At 36.1% G+C, this 23277-nt stretch overlaps 1 protein-coding gene across 2 annotated transcripts in view; it reads left to right on the forward strand.

Moving 5' to 3' along the window:
- Positions 1-23277, forward strand: part of XPR1 (xenotropic and polytropic retrovirus receptor 1) — a 249464-nt gene that overhangs the window by 5004 nt on the left and 221183 nt on the right. The gene's annotated exons all lie outside the window — the stretch shown is intronic.

Genomic DNA, 23277 nt, shown 5'->3' on the forward strand with positions numbered 1-23277 from the left:
TAACACTTGTAAATAAGATGCCTGGCATTTACCAGTGTTTCTTAAATGAGTAAATGAATGTTGTATAAAAGAGGAACCCATTACTATTCTTTATTTTATTTGTATAATGAAGTATGGTTAGGGTGAGTATCTGGAAAGATTATACTTGTCCATCTATCCCTGAAGGTTGGCTTTGGATCAGCTTTTGGGTGAAGGCCCAGATCAGAAGAACATAAGAATCTTATTTGACCCGTGGTGACCATGGAAAATTAGTCCTGGCTTCAAATCCAGTCCTAATCTGGAAAGCATTTGAGAGACTGATTGAGTTGTGCTGGCTAGGGGTTTTAAGTATATTTGTATCATAGTCCCCAAAGGAGAGTACCCCAAACTCCCATGGAATAAAAGAAGGTAATATTAGAACTGTTAGTTATATTCATTTTTATGCATAAGACAAGGAAGAAATAAAATTTTACTGATATTTAATAAATGGATCAATTTGATGACCTTGTTAGGAGGTATTGTGAGAAAAAGAGAAGGATTGCTAATAGTTTTCTTACTTGTTCACTTTCAGCAGATATCACTTCATCTAGTTTATAGGTATGTAGAATTTATGGATATTATCTAGTTTTGACTAAAGTTACTCTTATAAAATGAGTGTGACTTAGACTTAAAAAAGACTCCTGTAAAGAAACCTCAACAATAATACACTAAAGCAAGCACATGTGAACAAAAAAAAATGGCAGAGCTGACAATTCTAGTTCTAGTTTTTGGTCAGCCAAATTACAGATAAAAACAATGACACTTTATATTTATTTATTTATTTAAAGATTTTACTTATTTACTTGAGAGACAGAGAGAGCACAAGCAGGGAGAGCAGCAGAGGGAGAAGGAGAAGCAGGCTTCCTGTTGAGCAGGGAGCCCAACGTGGGGATCGAGCCCGGGACCCTGAGATCATGACCCGAGTGGAAGGCAGACACCTAACTGACTGAGCCACCCAGGCGCCCCAACAATGACTCTTTAATGGATTGGACAAGAAGTTTGCCAAAAAAATTTCAAAATAATTAAGATAATTCTTTGAAATAAGATTTTACAAAAAAAAAAAAAATAAGATTTTACATCCACTGTCATCCACAATGAACTTCACCCTAAGCATATATTAAGCATTAAGAGTATCCTGCCTTTGTTAGGTCTGTTTTTCAGTTTATAACCATTATAATTAAGTTTCACAATCAACTAATTCCTGAAGTTTGAACTAGACCTTTGAAATACTGTATCACAAAATGTTAAACTCAGGTTTTTTTTTTTTTTTTTTTTTTTTAAAAATTTTTTTTTTTTTTTTTTTAGAGGGGGGGAATGAGGGAGGGTACATGAGAGGGGGGAGGGTCAGAGAGAGAAGCAGGCTCCTCGCCGAGCAGGGAGCCTGATGTGGGACTCGATCCCGGGACTCCAGGATCATGACCTGAGCCGAAGGCAGTCGCTTAACCAACTGAGCCACCCAGGCGCCCCTAAACTCAGGTTTTAAAAATAATGAAGCTTGAATTTCAGTTATGTTGTTTTCTGAAAGCATTGTTATTGATGAGATTTCTTATATTAAAAGTATTTTTGTACTATTTATAAGTGAAAGATAAAAATTGTTTATTTTGTCATTGTCTCAACTTTTAGAACCTATTTAAAAATTCTGTTTTAGGGGTGCCTGGGTGGCTCAGTTGGTTAAGCATCTGGCTCTTGATTTTGGCTCAGGTCATGATCTCAGGGCCCTGGGATTGAGCCCCACGCTGGGCTCTGCACCGAGCGTGGAGTCTGCTTGAGATTCTCTCTCTCCCTCTGCCTCTGCTCGTGCACTCTCTCTCTTTCTCAAAATAAATAAAATCTTAAAAAAAAAAAAAATTCTGTTTTATAATGTACACAGTTGTAGAGGATATTATTTATCAATAAATACACATATACTAGAAGTACAGGGTGCCTGGGTGGCTCAGTCGTTGGGCGTCTGCCTTCGGCTCGGGTCGTGGTCCCGGGGTCCTGGGATCGAGTCCTGCGTCGGGCTCTCCCTGCTCGGTGGGAGGCCTGCTTCTCCCTCTCCCACTCCCCCTGCTTGTGTTCCTGTTCTGGCTGTCTCTCTCTGTCATGTAAATAAATAAAATCTTTAAAAAAAAAAAAAAAAACCATAGTAAGCTTTTGTTTTTGTATTTGATAGGGATATGATATAAAAAAAAGGTTTGGAAGACTTTGCTCAAGTTGTGCAGCTTAACCCAAGCTGGTTTGTGGTGTTGCCTGGTATTGAACTGGCCTTTGGGATTGAGAGAGTGTTGGAATTCACTAGGGTTGTCATTTGCTTTTTCACATATTCCTGTTACCTAATAAATGCTGAAAGAAGCCAAAGCTCATGAATAAATGCCTTAAATTATTTATTCATTCCAACAAATATTTATAGGGATTCTATTATTTGCTGTAGGCTGATTGATTTGTGCGGAAATTCTAGCTCTTTCATTACCTTAAAAATAGAAAAAAAATAGTATTTTTTGTTTTTTTGTTTTGTTTTTGGTTTTATATTTCAGTCAATGCAGTGTTTTCAGAGTTAAAAATGGTGTGGAAAGGGAAGATTGCAGATTAAGGACTTGAAACACTGTTATAAATTTGGATCCCTTTGTAAATGATGTGGAAGACTTTCTCCTTAGCTTTTTAAACTTTTTACATTATACACCTTTGAATCTAATTTGTTTTTATTTTTTAAAAATAATTTATTTTGGGGGGGGAGGGGCAGAGGGAGAGAGTCTCAAACTGACTCCCTGCTGAGCATGGAGTTCAACACTGGGTTGGACTCGATCTCGCAACCCTGAGATCATGACCTGAGTTGAAATCAAGAGTCGTACGCTTAGCCGACTGAGCTACCCAGGTGCTCCTAAATCTAATTTGTTTTTAGGAACAGATTTAGTTACCTCTTTCTTCCCATCACCATACAGGTGTGGTTTATCTATAGGGACTAATCAGAAATTTCTTAGAAAGTTGTTTATTAGAGGTCAGAGGAAAGTATAATTAACCTGATGTAAGCATAACTTAACCTGTATATTCTCTGTAACAAGAGGACAATGTGGTTTTTTTTTTTTATTATGTTATGTTAGTCACCATACAGTACATCATTAGTTTTTGAAGAAGTGTTCCATGATTCATTGTTTGCGTATAATACCCAGTGCTCCATGCAATACGTGCCCTCCTTAATACCCATCACTGGGCCAACCCATCCCCTCACCCCCCTCCCCTTTAAAACCCTCAGTTTGTTTCTTGGAGTCCATAGTCTCTCGAGGACAACATGTTGATTAAGTAGACATAGTCTTCTCTTATTTGTTGAGGATGACCTGCAGTATTTAGAAAGACTGTAGACTAGGAATGAAGAGCTATAAGTCCTTAGACCTAGTTCTGTTACTGACTATTCATAAAGAATTAGTGAACAAGTGATTTTTTTGAAGATTGAAGGGCTGAAATATAATTATTCAGGCAAGTGGGAAGTTTTTAGATTATTGTGTGACTTATTTAGGGTAAATTGGTAAAGTTGTAATTCAGAGTAATCCATGCGCTTTTGAGGTTTTTTCTGTATCTTAGAGCAGTGGTTCTTAAACTTTTTGTCTTGGGACCACTTGAAACTCTTGACAGTTATTGAGGATTCCAGTGTCTACTGATATATGCTGTATTAGAAATTAAAACTGAGAAATGCTTAAAACACAGGAGTATGCAAGCATACCTACTAGATGCTGTTTACTTGTCAAAGAACAAGAGTGAAAAAGCAAATGAAGTTTTGTATTATTATTAAAAAAGAGAGTTTGGATCTTTTGGGCTCCCTGAAAGGCTTTCTATTTTTTTAAGTTTATTTAAGTAATCTCTACACCTAATGTGGGGCTCGATCTCACGACTCCAAGATCAAGAATTGCATCTTCTTTTTTTTTTTTTAAAGATTTTATTTATTTATTTGAGAGCGAGAGAATGAGAGAGAGCACATGAGAGGGGGGAGGGTCAGAGGGAGAAGCAGACTCCCTGCAGAGCAGGGAGCCCGATGCGGGACTCGATCCAGGGACTCCAGGATCATGACGTGAGCCGAAGGCAAGTCGCTTAACCAACTGAGCCAGCCAGGCGCCCAAGAATTGCATCTTCTGACTGAGCCAGCCAGGCGCCCCTCCCTGAAAGGGTTTCTGAGAGTTGTTGCCATGGAGCATAGGACTCCTTTCAGAAAGTTCAGAGATGGCCTGAGAAAAAGTTCTCTAGTTTTAGGAGCACAAAGAGGGATAAGGGAATCTCTTGGGTGAGAATTCTCTGGTATCTCCCCTACTACAAAGAATGTTCATTTGGGAAAAGTGGAGTTGGCTTCCTTGGGATTCCCAATTCCATTCTCTTTTCTTTGAATCGAATTAGTAGATATGTGGTCAGCTTGTCATTAAGGAGAATGGAATAAACACTTATTGAGCAGTTAGGAACCCGGTGTCAGCTGTTTTCCATAGGTTAATCTCCTTTAATCTTCACAAGATAGATGATTTATTATTTTCATTTTAGAGAGATTAATCAATTTGTTCATGGCTAATTTGAAATAGAATCTGTCATAATTTGGAGCTCTTGCTTTTTTTTTTTTTTTTTAAGATTTTATTTATTTGACAGAGAGAGATACAGCGAGAGAGGGAACACAAAGCAGGGTAAGTGGGAGAGGGAGAAGCAGGCTTCCCGCTGAGCAGGGAGCCCGATGCGGAGCTGGATCCCAGGCCCCTGGGATCATGACCTGAGCCAAAGGCAGACGCTTAAGGACTGAGCCACCCAGGCGCCCCTGGAGCTCTTGCTTTTATACAGAATTGTAAATAACAACAGTGGTGGTAGCAGGAGCAGTAACAACAACTGTGATTTTCTGAGTGCTTAGAGTGTTAGGCATTGTGGTAAGTACTTTAAAAACATTTTCTCTTTAGAGCAGGCCATTTAGATAGGTTGTTAGCTCTGTTTATAGATTGGGGAAATTGAGTGTTAGGGCCATTGAGTAATTGATATGTTGATACTGCTAATTGTGGCTTCTCTTAATTCCTACATCATATTGCTTTATGAAAAATAAACCAATAAATTCATTCATTTGTACATACATACAGTTACATGTGGTCTGATCTGTTCTTGAGCGCCTGCTGAAGTATTGGCTGGTCTGTTTTTAGCCCAAAGTCTCAGTCTGCATGGTTTGGAGGTAGTGGAGTGTGGTCTGGAGGTGAGAGTTAATTTATATTTTCCTCAAGATAATCTATGTAACTATTATTAGATAGGCAGTTGAGTTGGTAAATAGAGGACCAACTCCTCTCTAATATCTTATGAAAGAGGTAAGATATTAGTGATAAGAGTAAAAAGAGGAAGATAAAAATGGGCATAGCTGTTGCTATGCCAAGTTGTGGCGTTTGGCTTCTAGATGATAGATCATGGAATGTTAATTAGACCTGTAAGGAATCTCAGAGATTATTTAGCCCAATTCCTTTTTTACTTTAATGGGAAATGAGGTTTAGAGAGGTTAAGTGATTCAAGGTTACATGATGTGGTTAGTGGCTGAGTTAACACAATTAATCCTGTTTCATTTTATTGCTTATTATTTTGCCTTATATGCTAGTAGGTTCATATGCATACAGAGGACAAACTCTGAAACCAGACTGCCTAGTTCATATTCCACCTCCACGATTTACTAGCTGAGAGACCTCAGGCAAGTCACTTAACCTCTCTTAACCATCTGAGCCACCCAGGCGCCCTGTATTTTTTTTAAATTGGGGTGAAATTCACATGTGTATTCTTAAGTATGACCAAATAGCTTGAGTGAGTTGTTTGTTTTTAATTATTTTCAATTTTCTAATGAAAATTTAATTTCTAATACTAGAATTGGTTTTAGATTTGAGAAAGACCTTTCAACCCCTCTGTTTTATAGATGAATAAATTGAGGGTAGAGAAGCCAAGATTATGTGGTCAGAGTCTTAAAACTAGCTGATAGGAGAGGCTGGAATAAGGATATTGCCTTCCTGCTCACTGCTGTACCTTGCTGAGGCTTGTCACTGCTGTGTAAATGTGTGCTGTTGTTGTTGCTTTTAAATTTTAAGAATGAATTTTCTTTGTAAGAGTCAGTATGAATTTAAATGTTCTAATGATTATTCAGATACTCTGCATTAATACACTTATCTGAATCTAATCCATTAGATCACATTATCAACCTAAAATAATTCTTGTGTGTATCAGTTAAAAGACTGAGTAAATGAAGAGACTCACACCTTTAAAATACTACTGTTTACTCAACTACAGAAAATTGGTCATTGCCCTGTCTAGGTAGAAACCTATCTTAGTTGAGAAGACAGGACTGAGGAATTATGGTAAAGCTTGAAGGGTTAGATAGGAATGAGCAAGGCTCAGGAAAGTTAAAAAATCATTTGGCCTTTCCTCTGTAATATATCTGTGTTTGAATGTTAACTCAGGTTACATCTGTTACCTGTACATTAGGAGTAACTCTCCCTCCCCCTAAGACTTCTTTTGACATGTTACCAAGCCAAATCAGGACGTAGAGAGGATCAGAATATATATTAAATCAATTCATGAAGTATTCCTGAATGCTTCAATTTTTTTAATGATAAAGGGATAACGATAATACTACCAGCTAATGTTTATTGAGTGTTTCTGATGTGCCAGGCATTTTACATTTAATCCTTATCCTCTAAGGCAGGTTTTGTTATCCTTGTTTTAAGAAGACACTGAATCTTAGATTGCGTAAGTTGCCCAAGGTCACATAGCTAGTGAGTGGTAAAAGCTGGAATTCAAACACAGGTGTGTCTTGTTTCAGAGCCTGGATTTTTAACATGGTGTTAACGCTGTCAGGATCATGCAAGAGGCTAGAGATGTAAAGATAAGTGCCTGTCTTCGAGGAGCTCATAACTTGGGTGGTGTCCTCATCATAGTATACTGTGATTGTGTTACTGAAGAATGCCAATTGATTTTGCTCTGGAGATCAAAAGTATTTATCTTGGAAATTTTCACAGAGGTGGCATTTGAACTGGGTACCAGAGATTGAGTAGGGTTTGATCACATGGTGAAGAGGAGAAAGGGCACTGGGGGCAATCTAGGCAGATAGAGTAATATTGAACAAAGGCATAAATAGGTGAAAATATCTAAGCATATTAATGAACTCTGGTTTAGTAGATAGGCGGGAGAACTGATGAGGTAAGATTGGAAGGGGGGACTAGGAGGGATCAAGGGGTGAAGGGATAAGTACCTTGCTCAATTTAAACATTGATCTAAATCAATTACATTGATTTAGAGACTACTGAATTTGAAATTATAATAACCCTGTGAGCCTGGGCAGGTCATTTACCCTTTCTGGGGAAGGATTTAAAATCCATCAAGGATTTTAAAGAAGAAGTTAGTAGGGAGGGATCAGTACAAAGTGAGATGTATAATTTAGATCTTGGAGGATGCATTGGAGAGAACAAGATCAAAGACAGGAAAACCAGACAGTATGGCCAAAAATATTGAGGGTTTGAATCAATAGCTTATTTAATCAATTTTAGTGTGTATTTTTCCCATATTTTAATATTGAAATCAGAATACATCTTATAGTTAATGCTGTGTCATAGACTAATTGGCAGGCATGCTTTTCATTTTTAGAATCACAAAAAATGATGATGTATGTTACTGTTAGTGACATCTTAGATTTGATTAAATTTGATAGTAATAACATATAAAATTTACTTAATGCTTACTGTGTGTATGTCAGGTAGAGTGTATATGCCAGCATCTGGCAGTGTCTGCCATATTTAGCAACTTTTTTTTTTTTTTTTTTTAAATAACAGAAAGTGACCAAAGGCCATGAGATCTACCTGGGGTGTCATTAAGGGTTGAGAAAGATTCATAAGAGCCTGGTTGAAGAGTGAATGGGGAATAAGAAAAGTTCATGTTTGTCCCCACAGAGTGTGGCTAGAGCTCTAGAAATGAATTACTTTGGTACCAATTTAGAGTTTTCTTATATTGTTTAGTCAGTGATTGCAGATTTAGTCCTTTTATGTAATAAACTCAAATGCAGTTGGCAATAATGAAATTGAGATACAGTCTTTCCTTTGTTTTTCAAATGTTTTCATAATAGCAGGTAACAAAGGTATTGATAATCAGGTAAGGCACCACTTCTTATCACAGAGTTCATCATATTACGATAAACCTTTCTTTTTGAGTCAAATATACTTATTTGAAATATGAGTATTGAAATATAACTATCTCAAATTATACTGCCATTAGATATTTGCTAGAGAGGGCTACAAAATGTTTTCTCTAGAATTTGTTCGCTTCGTATCATGGACTTTGAAAAGTTCAGTTCTTGATAGATGGAAAAATTAGAAATTACATTGATTTAGAGACCACTGAATTTGAAATTATAATAACCCTGTGAGCCTGGGCAGGTCAGTTAGCCTTCCTGTGTTAAAATTTTCTCATCCTTAAATTGGGTACAATAATGTCTACTTTAGAGGATCATGTGAAATGAAATGAATTAATAATTGGAAAGCACTTAGGACAGTACATATGTACAGTAAGTAATAATACTATGTGTAGTAAGTGTTGTATACGTATTAGCCATTATTACATATCTATCCCTAGTGATTTGAAACCAGCAGTTGAGCAGGGTGCTAGTTGATTTATTTATTCTTGAGACAACTTGGGGAAGGGAGTCAGTGAAACTGTAACTAGGAAGAAAACAACTTAGATACTATTCATTCAATTATTGGACAAATGGAAGCTGAAAGAATTTTACCTTTTTTTTTTTAAAGATTTTATTTATTTATTTGACAGAGAGAACAGTGAGAGAGGGAACACAAGCAGGGTGAGTGGGAGGGGGAGAAGCAGGCCTCCCGCGGAGCAGGGAGCCCAATGTGGGGCTTGATCCCAGGACCCCAGGACTATGACCGGGCCGAAGGCAGATGCTTAATGACTGAGCCACCCAGGTGCCCCAAGAATTTTACCTTTTTAAAAAAGTCTGGTATTTCACAGAACATAAAATTTATGTTACTACGTGTTGACAATTACTGATGAAATAAAAATATTAATTTATACATTTTTGAAAGTTTCTTTGATTTTTGAGATAGATGAAAACCTGGGAAGAAAGTTGATAACTTTTTCCTTTTTTCTTCCACACTTTTGTTGTGAAGTCTTATTAGAATTGATTGATAAACATACAATATTAGAGAAAAAAATGTTTTAGGAAAAGAAATTATCAAATACAGTATTTTAAAATTCTCCCTTGACCTTTCTTTCATTTTAAAGACAGTATTATATAACATGGTGGGTTTTATGTAGGGAACACTTAATAAACCATTGTTTATTTACAACTTTAATTACAATGATTTAAAAATTTTAAGTGTATCAGTAATTATTAATAATAATTTAATGCATATTTTGGGAATCTGCCCTGTTAAAACAGAATATCCTATTAAAGTTAACATCTTCCTTCCAAATGATGTAATACGCAAACATACACAGTATTGTAGTAGTTGGATCATTTTATTATCATTAATATTTGAAATTAAATAAAAATATCATTGGTAAAAGATAAAGTAATACTATTAAACTTTATTTTTTTATTTTTTATTTTATTTTTTTAAAAGATTTTATTTATTTGACAGAGACACAGCAAAAGAGGGAACACAAGCAGGGGGAGTGGGAGAGGGAGAAGCAGGCTTCCCACAGAGCAGGGAGCCCAATGTGGGGCTCGATCCCAGGACCTTGGGATCATGACCTGAGCCGAAGGCAGACACTTAATGACCTGAACCACCCAGGTGCCCCAAACCTTTTTTTTTTTTTAAAGAGAGGGAGGGAGGAGGGGCAGAGTGAGAGGATGAGAATCCCAAGCAGACTCCACAGCTCAGTGCGAGGCTTGATCTCACAACCCTGAGATCATGACCCGAGCTGAAATCAAGAGTTGGACACTTAACCGACTGAGTCACCCAGGCGTCCCCTATTAAACATTTTTGAATGCATCACTTTCTAGTGCTTAGCACAGTGATTTGTTACGTAGGTGCTTCAGTGTTTATGCATTTTATAGGTAGTGAAGGAAGGAAGAATTCACTCTAAAGGTTTAAACCTAGGGAAACTGGTAGAGAATAGCTACTTTTGGGGATGGTAAACTCATGAAATTAGATCTTAAATATGTTGATTTCGTGTGTGAAATGTTCATATGTAGAGAAGGAGCTAGAATTTGAAAAACTGTATCAACAGATTATCATAATTGAGATAGTAATTAAAGAACTCACTAAGGGAAAGTGTGTAAGGCAGAAAAGTAGAGATGCAAATAGAGGAAGTCTTGGAAAATATATTGTCACAAGAGTCAAGAGTTGTAAAGATAAATGGATTACTAGCAGTGATGTGCTGTGTAGACAGGTCAGTGAGAATGAGAATAAAGGATAGGCCTTGGATATGACAAAAGGAGCTTATTGGTGGATTCTGAACATAAATTGTCTTTTGCAAACTGACTTCCAGGTTTTAAGAAGTTAAAGTCAATGATACAACATGTGTGTAATTTTCATTTCAGAAATGTGGCTACTAACAGTGAGGAAAATAAGATAGAACCTTTAGGAACAAGTAGGATAAAGCTTTAAAAGGTTCTTTGAGGATATATGAGATCTGTTCATATATGAAGGCAGTAGAGAAAGTAGCTTTAATTTTATCTAAATTTTTGGCTTTAATTGCATTTCCCTCATTTACTGACTGTGAGATGTTCACAAAGTTATTTCTCTGAACCTCAGTTTTCCTGTGTGTAAAATGGGGATACTATTTACTTTTCAGGCTTATTGTGAGAATTAGATGTAATAATATATGAAAGTGCCAGCAAGGGGTGAAAATACTCTTCAGTAAAGTATGGCTGTTAATTTCTGTCATTATTAAAAATAAGCCACTGGAGTAACTGTTATTCATTCATTTAACAGACATTTTATTTTAGGGTGTTAGTGCTTAATCCAATAAGACTCTCTTTCAGTGTCATGAAATTTCTTGGAAAGGAAATGATGGTAGCTGGACTTTTAGAATCCGTTCCTTGAGAAACTACCTTCTGACAAAATGAATTACTGTATTTCATAGATTCTAAGATGCACACTCCCCTCTTCCACATTCCAATACCTTTGAAATAGGGATTTGTCTCGTAGATGTCATAGTTTAATTGGTAATGTTTTTCTTTCTTAATGATTCATAAAATAATGGTGTGCCTTGACAGTTGATGATGTCTTAGATTCAATGAGATATGGTAGTATTTTATTAAGTACAAATATCTTCATGCATTTTGACAAGTAGTATTTTTGTAGAAAACATTATTTAGCCTACAGAGAATATCTAGTTTATTAAGGTTTTGTGATACTGAAATTGGAGCTGTGATGTGGTCTAACACCCATCGATCAGAAACCATTTTTGGGGCCACTGGCTGGCTCAGTTGGAAGAACATGCAACTCTTTGATCTAAGGATTGTAAGTTCAAGCCCCATGTTGGGTGTAGAGATTTCTTTCAAAAAAAAAAAAGAAAGAAGAAACCATTTGTATAGACATAGGAAACACCATTGCAGAGCTTTTGGGTTCCTTTTTGTTTTTGTTCAGATAAACTGGTAAACTGTTACTTAAGAGCAAAAGTGAGAATTTTGTGTTGTGATAATTGTTATTTTTTGGCAAAATCCAACATGTTTTACCAACCTGTATAAAACTTATATGTTAAAAAGAGCTGGAAGCCAAAAGCATTAAGAGCTTATCTTGTGACTAGTAAATAAAAATGGTTTGAATTTTGTGTAGAAACAAAAGATAATGAAAATTGGGAAAAATAAGAAAGGACTTTGCGTTTTGATATTTCATGAAACTGGAACTGCTATAAAAGAATTCAGTAAAAGTAACAATAGCTGAAAGTGTAAAAAATTAACTGATGTGCTGATTTTGGACATTTAGGTTAAGGTTTTGTGTTACAAAGTCTGTGAAGTTTACCAATACGTTTTAAATTTGTACAGTGCTATAAAAATTAACGTGAGATTGCTCTCTGCCCTCAGAATTTACGCTGTTATCACAATAAATGTAAGAATGAGCCATATAGATTTAATTAGTTAGAAGAGAGTATTTGTTATCAGCTTTATTTTATCATCAGAATAGTATCCTTAGACAAGGAAGATGCTGATTTATTCTGTCAGACCTGCTCCAGCTTAGAAGTGTGGCTGCATGACTTCCCAAGGGCATTCAGTTTAAGTTAAATTACAATGTTGGTGGCTTTGACATGGGAATGCAATTTTGTTTATTATTGCTAAGTATATCACTTCAAATTGTCATAATTTTCCTTTCCATAATTTTGTATACTTATAGGAATAAGAATCTTAGCTAATTTGATCAAGAGGAGCAGTAGATGTTGGTTATTATCTAATAACATGTACATTTTGTGACATAATGATATTTTTCAAATCTACCTTACATATTAATTATCTATTGCTATATAACGAATTACCGCCAAACTTAGTAGCTTAAAACAATAATAAACATTTATCTCATGCTGTTTCTGTGTGTCAAGATTTGGAAGCAGCTTGACTGGGTGTTCTGGCTCAGGGTATTGTACGCAGTTGCAGTTAAGATGTCAGCTGGGCCTGCAGTCATCTCAAGACTTGACTGGGACTGGAGGATCCAATTCTAGGATAGCTCACTCAGATGGTATGCAAATTTGTGTGTGTGTGGTTTTTTTTTTTTATTTCCCAGGAGGCCCTCAGTTCTTTACCACTCAGAACTCTCTATAAGGCTGCTTCTGATTTTTTTTATGACTGGCTTCTCCCAGATTAGGTGATCCAAGAGAGAACAAAATGAAAATCAGTGTCTTTTATGACGTAGCCTTAGAAGCAGTACTCTGTCATTTATGCAATGATCTATTGGTTATACAGGTCAGCTCTATTTTATTTGGGAGGGGTTGCACAAGAGCATTATTACCAGGAAGCAGGAATCTTTGGGAGTCCTCTCAGAGGCTGCTTGTTACACCTGATACAAAAATCTAATGGTTAAGAAAAGTTTTGGAAATAAAAGGAAGAATATCAGAAAATTGAGTTGTCAAAAATAGAGGTAAATCTTAGAAAATAAGGTTTCATTTGAAATCATAGGCTATGTGTCTTTTTCTCAAGCATGGATTATAGAATTTGCAATACTTGGACAAGATACCTTAGTAACCCGAGTCTCAGATCTTCAGTGGTAAAATGAGAAGCATGTTTACATTAAAGAGTTAAAGCTCTGTGTTTTAAGAGTTAATACATTAAAGAGTTAAAGCAGTGTGTTCAAAAATACTCAAAATTATATCTGATAGTAGACATTCAATAAATGTAATAACTATGATTGCTTTTATTATTGATCAGTATTTGTGGCCATCATTTCCTGAGCTCTCATGTATACTTAGCCCAATCTAATCTAAGCCCGATCATTCTTCTGAAACCATTTATTGATGGTTACAGGTAAGCTCCTGATCCTCAGATCTAATAACCTCCACTTAGTCTCTTTCTTTTTGATCTGTAAGCAGCTTTTTATTTTTCTTTCCTTTAATTTAAGGTTACATTTTTAAAATCTTACATATGGATAGTTTAAGTTATAGGTTCTAAAGTAGAGAGTCAGAGTGTAGGCATTCTAATGTTAGCTATTTTTCTTTATAATTCAGTTGTAGCATTCGATTAGATAGGGAGATACGTAGACAGCATTCTAATTAGATAGACAGAATAGACATCTATATTCACCATCCAGCTCAAGAAACAGAAGAATTATTAGTATAATGAACCCTTGATTATTGTTTTACTTAACTCAGATGTTTTCGGTTTTCTTTTTAAATTATTTTTCCAGCTTTATTGAGATGTAATTGACGTATAACACTATATGAATGCAAGGGGTACAACATACTGATTTAATACATTGATTTATTGTAAAATGATTACTACCATAGCATCAGCTAACACTTCCGTCCCATCACGTAATTACCATTCCTTTTTTGTGGTGAGAACATTTAAGATCTGCTCTCTTCACAACTTCCAAGTATATAATACAGCATTATTAGGTATAATCACCATGCTGTACATTAGATCCTCAGAACTTGTTAATCTTATAACTGGCAGTTTGTACCCTTTAATGAATATTCCCCCCCAACCCTCACCCCAACACACAGACGTGGTGACCACCCCTCTATTCTGTTTCTCTGAGCTTGCTTTTTTAGATTCCACATATAAGTGGTATCATACAGTATTTGTTTTTCTCTCACTTATTTCACTTAGATTAATGCCCTCAACATTTATCCAAATTGTTGCAAATGGCAGGATTTCCTTCTTCCTCATAGCTGAATAATATTCCATTGTATATGTATATACCACATCTTCTTTATCCCTTCATCTGTTAACACTTAGGTTGTTTCCATGTCTTGGATATTGTTTTTTTTTTTTTTTTTTTTAAAGATTTTATTTATTTATTTGAGAGAGAGAATGAGAGAGAGAGAGCACATGAGAGGCGGGGAGGGTCAGAGGGAGAAGCAGACTCCCTGCCGAGCAGGGAGCCCGATGTGGGACTCGATCCCGGGACTCCAGGATCATGACCTGAGCCAAAGGCAGTCGCTCAACCAACTGAGCCACCCAGGCGCCCCTTGGATATTGTTAATAAATGCTGCACTGAACATGAGGGTGCAGGTACCTCTTCTCTAAGCAGATTTTGATAGTTTTTAAAGCTCTTCTTTCTTTTTTCAGTGTTAAATTAGTTTTAGGTATGTAACATAGTGATTCCACAACTCTACACATTATGCTGTGCTCACCACATGTGCATCTATGATGTGTTACCATACAGCACTATTACAATACCATTGATTAGTATCTCTTCCTTCCTGAAATGCTCCTTTAATTTTTGTGTCCTGTGTATATATATCTGATTTTTTTTCCTCATTGTCTTCTCTGCTGCTTTGTATTCCAAAAGTTTATGTCTTGGGCCCACTTCTTACTTTCTGAGAAATTGCGTTTACCTAGAGCTTAGGCAATTTCAAATCATCTCTATATAGATGATTTCCAACTCTTAAACACTAGCTCTGACCTATCTTTTAAATGGTAGATCTCTATTTTCATGTGTCCACTAACTATCTCAGATACCCTGTAGATACCCAAAATGGTTTGTCATCCAAATGCCTATCTTTTTTTTTTTGCTCAAGTTTTTTCTTTTTTGTTTTTTTTCAGGTCAGTTAATAGTATCCGGAATCATCCTTCTTTTTACCTGGGCTCAAAATCTTGGAGATCTTTAGTTCCCTTGTTCATGTTTAGTTGTTTGTCTAATCTTTCTTTTTTGCCTCTTGGTTTTTGCTTCTTGGTATCCCCCTCTTTCCCATATTTCACCTACTTTTTTTTTTCCATTGCTACTGCCTTAGACTTTCAGTATGCTTTATTTTTTTTAAAGTATTTAACATATTGTATTCTAATTTACGTATTTATGTGACTTTTCCTTGTTTGAGTCGTCATCATTTCATTAGAGCCTGGCATAGTGTACAGAGTAGACATCCAACGATGTTCATTGAATGAATAAAGCTTGGTAACTTCCTTAATGATGGTATTAATAATCTAGAAATATCTATGGTGTACCTCTTTTATACAAGTACAAGCAAGGTGGCTAAAATCCTGGCTTTACATTCATATGGGGAACAAGTGACACAGATAACTAAAACAAAAGGTAGAAATATTAAGTGCTATAAATGATTTCAAATACAGTAGTACAGGATTTCAGAGGAGGGAGTGATGATTTCTAGCTGGAGAAATCAGGACAAAGCATAAAAGAGGTTAAATTTGATGTAGAACTTGAAGAATGGTTAAGATTTGGAAATTAGATTTTAAAGATGTGGGTAGTGTGGGGGATTCTGATAGAGGCAATAGTTGTAAACAAAGGCAAAGATGGAAGAAATATTGAGGTCCCTAAAATGAGTAATTATAATAATAAATAATTCATTTTGGCTTGAAGGTCAGGTGAAAGTGAAAGCGAAAGTGATTTTCTTCAGTTTGGAAGATAAGCCTAAAAGACAGTTTGGACCATTCTGGGTACCTTAGAGACCAGCAGAGGATTATTAGCTTTATTTTGTGGCCATTGGGAAATCATTATAAGTTTTTAAGCAGGAGAATCAGACTGCTTTGGGAAGATTGATATGGCAGCAGTCTGTAAGATATTTTAGAGAGTTGAAAACCTATAGGTTGGTAAACCAGTGAAATAGTATTTGTTCACTGAAATAGTATTTGTGGGTAAAAGGATAGGAGAGAATGAATGTAAATGAGGTTGTGATAGTGGCATTGACTGAACCAGATCACTAAACTCATGGGTAGAAAGGAGAATATAAGAATGTAACTCTGCTAGGACAGGGATTTTTATTTTCCTCATGATGTAGTCCAGGTGTCTAGCACAGTGCCTGGCACATAGCAGATACCCAGTGAATATTTGTTGAATGAGTGATAACTGAGATTGTGAATCTGTGTGATTTGGGTACTGGCAATAGCATTAAAAGAAATACAGAACATGAGGAGAGCAGGCTTTGGGAAGAAATGAATTTTGGACATTCTGAGTTTGTGTTAGCAGACATGTGGCTGAGGATATAGTTTTGGGAGATATCCACATAGAAGTAGTAAAAGCCATGTTAGTGAATGTCAGAATATATTAGCGCAATAATTTATAAATGTGAATATAACATGACATGTTCCAAATTAGTTCTTCCTATTATATATGTTTTATACATTTAATAATTTCAATTATAATTTATGTTGTAACAACTTTTGCTTATTGAATTGCCTTTTGCTGATATGCTGATGATGATTTGTATTGTTGACTCATCAATTGGCTCATGCATAATCCTAATATACTATAGGTTTTGGATTAAGTATGTACAAGAGTACATTAATTTTGAACTTTAATATATTAGATTATAAGAATTTGTGTAAGAGTTTTTATTGACTTTACAGATTATTTCTGTCCTCAAAAATAGAGCTAGGTTAGTTTATTTCTATATGGGGAAAGAAATGAGCATTAATTAGATGGTGATTCTTTGTATAGGACACATGAGAATGCTGGCTGCCCTCTTTTGAGGTTTATAATTTGATTTACAGAACTGCCCTTAACACTTCAGTATCATGAAAACATGACTGATTTCTAGATGATGAGACAAAAACCAGGTCACGTGTAATTGACTTGTACCTTATTCACAGACTACCCAGTATTTCTGGTGAAAAAATTAAAAAGGGAATGCAAAAAGAAGAAGTAGAAACTGAAAAAGAAATAATTGGAGAATGTTTCTGGGGTGCTGTAGTTAAGCTCATGATGTACGTATTTTGAAAAATATATTGAAATTTTGTTATTGAGGAGTTCCATTTAGAGAAGTTTCAGATTTGGAGTGCCTGGGTGGCTCAGTTGTTAAGCGTCTGCCTTCGGCTCAGGTCATGATCTCAGGGTCCTGGGATCAAGCCCCGCATTGGGCTCCCTGCTCGGCGGGAAGCCTGCTTCTCCCTCTCCCACTCCGCGCAGCTTGTGTTCCCTATCTCGCTGTGTCTTTCTCTGTCAAATAAATAAATTAAATCTTAAAAAAAAATAAAAGTGTCAGATTAAAAAAAGTCTGTGATGTAAACTTTATCTAATTATTAAGCACTGTTAATAGAGATTATGACTATTTTAAAGGTTTATGACAAATATCCCTTTCCCTTCCTCTTTAAATGCCTGTTTGTTTCATTGCTTATCAATCAATAATTAGATTCCAGTGTGCTGACTTTGAATGCTATTGAAGGTAATGAGAGCAACATGGGTTAGATATTTTACTGATGGAGGTGTTAATAGTTATCATGTGATTTATATGAGGCTAATGGTGAACTGATAGGAAGTAGGAGGTTTTTTCTTTTTTTTTTCAAATTTTTATTTAAATTCTAGTTAACATACAGTGCAATGTTGGTTTTAGGAGTGGAATCCAGTGATTCATCACTTACATACAATACCCAGTGCTCATCATATCAAGTGCCCTCCTTAATACCCATCACTCATCTAGCCCATCCGCCACCTACCTCCATCCATCACCCCTCAGTTTGTTCTTTATCTTTAAGTCTCTAGTGTTTTGTTTCCCTGTTTTTTCTTTTTTTTCCCCTCTCCCATATGTTCATCTATTTTGTTTCTCAAATTTCACATATGAGTGCAATCCTATGGTATTTGTCATTCTTTGACTTTTTTCGCTTAGCATAATACTATTCATGTATTGTGAATGTGAACATCTATCCATGTTGCTGTGAATGGCAAGATTTCATTCTTTTTGATGGGTGAGTAATATTCCATTGTGTATATATACCACATGGAAGTAGGAATTTTTCTAGCTTCTGATCTCAGTTTGTGAAAAGGCCTGTGAAATGGCCTGTGCTTTGGAAAGGAGATTAATGATGATCTACTATGTGTTACTAAAAATTAACAACATAAGAAATTTGTAATGGTAGTATTATTAAACATATATGTTAGGTTTGAGCTATACCATATTTCATAGAATAGATATTATATAGTAGAAAGTTTAAATAATATAATTAGGAGACTTTATTATTTAAAGCATATGCAAACTGGGATTTGCATGTATTTTCTTATGAGTCTGTAGGTTTCCTATGAGAATTAAAAATATAGTATGTTCATGACAGTGATTTTTCTGAAAATAGCATATTCTAGATCATCTAGATTACCTGTCTTATAAACTAGTAAATGCCAGGAGATTGCAGTAACTGTTTATGCTTGTTTGGTCATGTTGGCTCCAGGTAGTATTGTAGTACTTTATGAAGAGTTAATAAGGACTGAGGTATATCTAATGCATAAATGATGTATTCATGTCCAAATAGTAGATTGCCAAATGATGCCACAACCCACTGTATGATGTAAGTTTTGTGGTAGTTCACATTGGATTAGCTAACATTCTTTGAGTATCTTTTATGTTCTAAGTACTCTTCATGTATAATCATGAATTATAATTAATATAAGGATTTGTGTTTTAAGAGTTTTTAATTCTCATAATAGACCTGTGAGGTATGTGCGATCACTTGTGTTGTACAGATGAGGGCATTGTTATACAGAGAAGTTAATTTTCCCAAGCTTACATAGCTATTAAGTGGTAGAGTTGGTTTTCATACACATTGTCTGACTCCATAACTCCTACCCACTGTACTATGCTACCTTATAGTAGGGAGAGGTACTAGGAGAATTATATCACATCTGATAGTCATATAGGCATTCCAAATTCAGAAGAACCGATATAATGACAGCATTGTATTCATGTTGCCAGTTGAGATTTTGTTTCAGCAAACATCTTTTTTCCTGTCCTGTTAATGTTGTTGGTTGAATAGTATTGGTTTTGTGACTGTGTTTGGATTTAATTTGGAAGATTTTACTATTATATGAGTTGTTATAAGCACTAAAGGAGTTTTGTCTTAGTATATATATATTTCAATTACAGTAGAGATGTTGATAGAAAAGATTGCTTTGAATCCTTTGAAAATCCAAGAAGTCTGTTATGGGGTATGTGGGTGGCTTCATCAGGTAAGTGTCTGACTCTTGATATCAGCTCAGGTCATGCTCTCAAGGTCATGAGATTGAGCCCTGCATCGGGCTCTGCACTCTAAGGGGAGCCTGCTTAGGATCCCCCCCCACCCATGCTCTCTCTCAAAGTAAATAAATAAATCTTAAAAAAAAACTAATCTATTGTAATGTACATGAATGTATATTGATTTTATTGTACAAATTCAGAGGTTTTTTTTTAAGGCAGGGATGGGGAGAGGGAGAGAGAATCCTAAGCAGGCTCCATGCCCAGTGCAGAGCCCAACACCAGGCTGGATCTCACAACCCTGAGATCATAGAGGAGAACATAGGCAGTAACCTCTTTGACATCGGCCACAGCAACTTCTTTCAAGATACATCTCCGGGGCGCCTGGGTGGCTCAGTTGGTTAAGCGGCTGCTTTCGGCTTAGGTCATGATCCTGGAGTCCCGGGATCGAGTTCCGCATCGGGCTCCTTGCTCGGCAGGGAGTCTGCTTCTCCCTGTGACCCTCCTCCCTCTCATGCTCTCTGTCTCTCATTCTCTCTCTCTCAAAAAAAAAAAAAAAAAAAAAAAATCTTAAAAAAAAAGATACATCTCCAAAAGCTAGTGAAACAAAAGCAAAAATGAACTTTTGGGACTTCACTGATCCAAAATCAGTGTCAGATGCTTAATGGACTGAGGCCACCCTGGTGCCCCCAAATTCAGAGTTTTACATAAAGTAATGTGTATCCTTAAAGGAAAACAGCATAAATTGAGGAAACTCTTTGAATGTGTTGTTTTGTGTATTTGGATGTACTGTTCCTAACCCAGGCAAGTGCTTTCATATTATAGACAATAGTATATAGATACTAACGTAGACATTACTCTGTAGGCTTTTTCCCCCTTCTTCGTTCCTAATTGGGGGCTATTCTCGTGTCACAAGAATAGAATGATATCCTGTTTATGGAGTTCTCGAGACACTTACTACAATAAAAAACTTAGAGGTTTCTTTTATTCAGAGGAAAACTGAAGTAGTAAGAAGCAGAATTGTCCCTGGTTTTACTGAGAACTGTCTAAATTATGATTCAGTTTTATAATCAAAATGAAGGCTATCACCATTTTTCTCTTTATAAAATTTTAATTGTCTTTTAAAACTTAATTTGGTAAGCTTCCCTTTTGCAAATTTAATTTATTTTCATTATATGTCACCAAGGTACTGCTTAGTATGCTTTTTCAGTGTGCTTTGTTTGTTTTTTAAAGTAATTTTCTCCGAAGAAGAAAGGCTTTTGAATTCAAGAGCTGTTTATTGAGTTTGTACTATGTAGAAGCTGTTCTGCTAGTCATTAATGGTTTATTTGGTTCTCGATAGCATCATTTAATTTTGGCACACATGCCTATTATACTCCAGAAGTAGAAAGAGTTATTCAGATATTTGAGTCTCTGATATTACCTGTTTCCATAATAGATTTATTTCTGTAAATATTCTCTGGCTGGGTTTATGTGTTCCTTCTTATATTTTTCTATCTAGAGATATACTTTGCTCTAAGCAATCTATTCATTTACTCTCTTAAAATACCTAATGGACGACTGTAACATAACCACCACTCTATACTTGTGTAGGACTTTAATATGAAATTCCAATCCAAACTGACATAAAGACTTTCTCATGTTTGATAAAATCTTCTGGACTGACTTCCTTTTTTAGACTAGAAATTAGTGGTCCTTGAGACATCTGAAATTGTAAAGAAAATAGTGAATGTATATACTTTGTTCTTAGAAGAAGTTCCATACCTTTGTCATATTCACTTAGGACTTTTGTACATAAATAAGTTTAAGAATTAATGGTCAGTAAACATGAGCCTGAGCTTCAAATGTAATCTTAGAAAAGTTGTGACCCAATAATGAAGGTTTTGTAAAAATGATTTCTGTTTGCGTGTTTTCTGACACCACTTCTGACCAGTTCTTTTTTCTGACACCAATAACCATTTCCCTGACACCAACCGGGTGTCTAATAATTCAGTTTAATTCTGACACTAACTATCCAGAGTTAGCACAGACCCCATGGGTAAGGGCTTGTCCCACAAGACTGCCCTCACTTGAGATGCCAGCTATAAATGGGGTACCCAGGATACCCATACTCCTGCCTGGGTGACTACAAATCTTTGGTCATTGGTGATTGACTCAGTCCCCAACCATTTTCTCTTCCTCAGAGATCTGTGGGTGGGGCTGAAGTTTTAACCCTCTAATCACAATCAGGTGGTCGGTTTTTCTGGGGACCAACCTCCATCCTGAAGCCATTTGGCCCCCCCACTCCATGAGTGGTCTCATTGGTATATAAAAGAGAGTAGATTCTAAAGGTTTTCAGAAATTTGTGTCAGGCCACATGCAGAAGAATGAAACTCGACCATTCTCTAATACCATTCACAAAGATAAACTCAAAGTGGATGAAAGACCTCAATGTGAGACAGGAATCCATCAAAATCCTAGAGGAGAACATAGGCAGTAACCTCTTTGACATCGGCCACAGCAACTTCTTTCAAGATACATCTCCAAAAGCTAGTGAAACAAAAGCAAAAATGAACTTTTGGGACTTCATCAAGATAAAAAGCTTCTGCACAGCAAAGGAAACAGTCAACAAAACAAAGAGGCAACCCACAGAATGGGAGAAGATATTTGCAAATGACATATCAGATAAAGGGCTGGTATCCAAAATCTATAAAGAACTTCTCAAAATCAACACCCAAAAAACAAATAATCAAGTCAAAAAGTGGGCAGAAGAGATGAACAGACACTTCTCTGAAGAAGACATACAAATGGCTAACAGACACATGAAAAAATGTTCATCATCATTAGCCATCAGGGAAATCCAAATCAAAACCACACTGAGATACCACCTTACACCAGTTAGAATGGCCAAAATGGACAGGGAAAGAAACAACAAATGTTGGAGAGGTTGTGGAGAAAGGGGAATCCTCTTACACTGTTGGTGGGAATGCAAGTTGGTACAGCCACTTTGGCAAACAGTGTGGAGGTTCCTCAAAAATTTAAAAATAGAGCTACCCTATGACCCAGCAATTGCACCACTGGGTATTTACCCCAAAGACACAGATGTAGTGAAAAGAAGGGCCATATGCACCCCAATGTTCATAGCAGCAATGTCCGCAATAGCCAAACTGTGGAAAGAGCCAAGATGCCCTTCAACAGATGAATGGATAAAGAAGATGTGGTCCTTATATACAATGGAATATTACTCAGCCATCAGAAAGGATGAATACCCAACTTTTACATCAACATGGATGGGACTGGAGGAGATTATGCTAAGCGAAATAAGTCAAGCAGAGAAAGTCAATTATCATATGGTTTCACTTATTTGTGGAACATAAGGAATAACATGGAGGACATTAAGAGAAGGAAGGCAAAAATGGGCGGGGGGAACTGGAGGGAGAGATGAACCATGAGAGACTATGGACCTGAGAAGCAAACAGGGTTTTAGAGGGGAGGGGGGAGGGGGGATTGGTTAGCCCGGTGATGGGTATTAAGGAGGGCACGTACTGCATGGAGCACTGGGTGTTATACGAAAACAATGGATCGTGGATCACTACATCAAAAACTAATGATGTATTGTATGGTGACTAACATAACATAATAAAATTTAAAAAAAAAAGGTTAAAAAAAAAAAGAAATTTGTGTCAGGAACCTGAAACAAAGAGCAAATATTTTTTTTTTTTTAAAGATTTTATTTATTTATTTGAGAGAGAGAGAATG

This window comes from Neomonachus schauinslandi, chromosome 6, assembly GCF_002201575.2.
Source record: "Neomonachus schauinslandi chromosome 6, ASM220157v2, whole genome shotgun sequence".
Taxonomy (NCBI): Eukaryota; Metazoa; Chordata; class Mammalia; order Carnivora; family Phocidae; genus Neomonachus; species Neomonachus schauinslandi.